Genomic DNA, 2,484 nt, shown 5'->3' on the forward strand with positions numbered 1-2,484 from the left:
CGGACGAGAGAGAGAGAGAGAGAGAGAGAGAGAGAGAGAGAGAGAGAGAGAAAGAGACAGAGAAAGAGAGAGAGCAATCGGCTAAAACCATTCGCTAGTAGCATAAATCGCGTGCATTTAGCATCCGCGATTTTTCACGTTTACGTATAAACGCATTAACACGAATCATATCTCGTGCCCATAATAACCGCATGTTCGCGGTTCTTTTAAAAGTGCAACCATACGAGAAATGATGTCGTCGGCTGCACGAGCCCTTTTCTTTTTTTCTTCTCTTTTTCTTCCTCCTATCATCTTCCTCACTGTTAATCCATGGCCGCATATGCACGACGATAATGGTTTTACACATGCACTTTATCGCAGCTAGAGCGCTCGCGCAGCATCTCTTAACGCCTTTCATAGTTGGCACGCTCTCGCTCTTAAAGCGATTGCGAGCAGGTACTTTGTCTAAGTACACTTGCATAAGACGGCGTAAGTGCGAGAGATATCGTTATGCTCTCTCCTTCCTTCCTCTCTCCTTCCGTTCGCTCGTCGTTGACCCTTTCGCCTCGATGAGGGACAGTCCATTTACCAGTTTTGTACGAGTGTACACATGTGTCACGTCTCAACTCTATATAGTTTCTTTTCACGGCGTTCTGGAGCGAAGAAAGACGGATATAATGCCGGATAAGACGGATTTCCCGGAGATCCGACATTGTCGCGGGTGGTCTCCAGGACAGTGTATTCTCGCGACTCTCGTGTAGCTAAATTTCCAGCATAATGATAATAACGTGCGGTATCATCTCACATAAAAGAATATTTTGTAATATTCTTGGAAAGTAATTAAAAATGCAAAATCGTTTAAAAGATATGGAAAATTTATGTGCCTCGATAACACTTTAATGATTTTGCTAAACGATTTTGGTTGATTTTTATGTATGTTTATCCTACAAGTATAATTATTTTTTTGTAACCGACATATTTCTTTTTGAAAACATACACATTTTGCTAACAATAATTCTTTATAGAAGATTTTTCTGAATGAAAATGATTTATTTTTATGTGAAGCTTTTTATGAGTAGAAAAATGATAAATTCACTATTCCTAATGATAATTAAGCAGAAAAGATAAGTAGATGAATTTTTAAACGCATGTTATTAAAAATCCTGCTCTGACAAATTTGACAAATAGATTTAAAATCAGCACAAAAAATTTTGTCGACACAATGTAATCTTATACTTGTTAATCATACAATATATATTTTACAAATACAATAACTTACAATAAATTTCTGATGAAGATATTGAAAAAGATTTATAAATAAAAATAATTAAAGGTGACGATGGCAAGATAATGTTAAGGAAAACGCTGACTGTTAATCAGTTTGGATGCGTCATTTGCCGATCAAGCGAGCGACTCGAAACTTAATTCTCACAATACCTTGCAAACAACAAAAGCCTCTTTTTTAAGGGGTATCTCAATCGACCTACCTCATCCTCGGTTGATATGTTCGTTCTTTATTCGCGTCTGCTTACTGGTGAGCGAGAAAAGCACAGTGCTCAGCCATAAACAGTTGGTAGGATAATTAACCCTTTGAGGAATCTGTTGCTTTGACGATTTTAATAATCTTAAAAGACAGCGGTTTCTGATTAGTACTTTAGCTCACGCGAATGCAATTGACAATGCTTCTCTTCGTCATATCATCGCAACGCGACGCGATGCTGTTCGGAATTATCGTTTCACGATCCTTCATGGTATATTATTATGAGAAACTCACGTGCACTTAGTCGAAGTATTAATCTTCCAATGATACGACTCTCATGCTACTTTTCAATAAAAAAAATTATAATATAATTATTAAATCTTGTCATTTAATCAAGAAGTTTAAATTATTATATGTACATGAAACCATATAAGTATATCAAATATCTTTTTTAACTTTTCCTTATTTCAAGTTATCATAACTTATGACTAAAATATAAATTAAATCTCAATTTATGTTCGTACACAATGACAAAATAAAAATTATGAATAAATCAGCAGCTACAGATATTGTGTAATCATATGTTGATTAATCTCAGTGATGGGAAATATGAACTATAACAAGTTCAATATCAAATTGGAAGCGCACGTTCAACTTTTGTAGCGTATGATACCTTTATGTAGGTACTCATATGCCACTTTGAAGCATTGACATAAAAGCACTCCCATGCAGCATAACATAAAAGACAAGCCACGGCATGAAACGACCCTTAGTAGCCGATAACACACGTGAATTATTTTCAAAAGCTAATTTTTGCTGTGCCAGGCTGTATATACTGTGTATTCAAAGTCAAAGGACGTTGTTACACCACCTTTCCAGTTCAGTGATATCACATTCAGCTTTTAACAAGCAAAAATGTCCTTTCCTACTATATGTTGCATTTCCAACATCACACACACACACACACACACACACACACACACACACACACACACACACACACACACACACACACACACACACAC

Source organism: Atta cephalotes, assembly GCF_000143395.1.
Source record: "Atta cephalotes unplaced genomic scaffold scaffold00015, whole genome shotgun sequence".
In the NCBI taxonomy this organism is placed as follows: domain Eukaryota; kingdom Metazoa; phylum Arthropoda; class Insecta; order Hymenoptera; family Formicidae; genus Atta; species Atta cephalotes.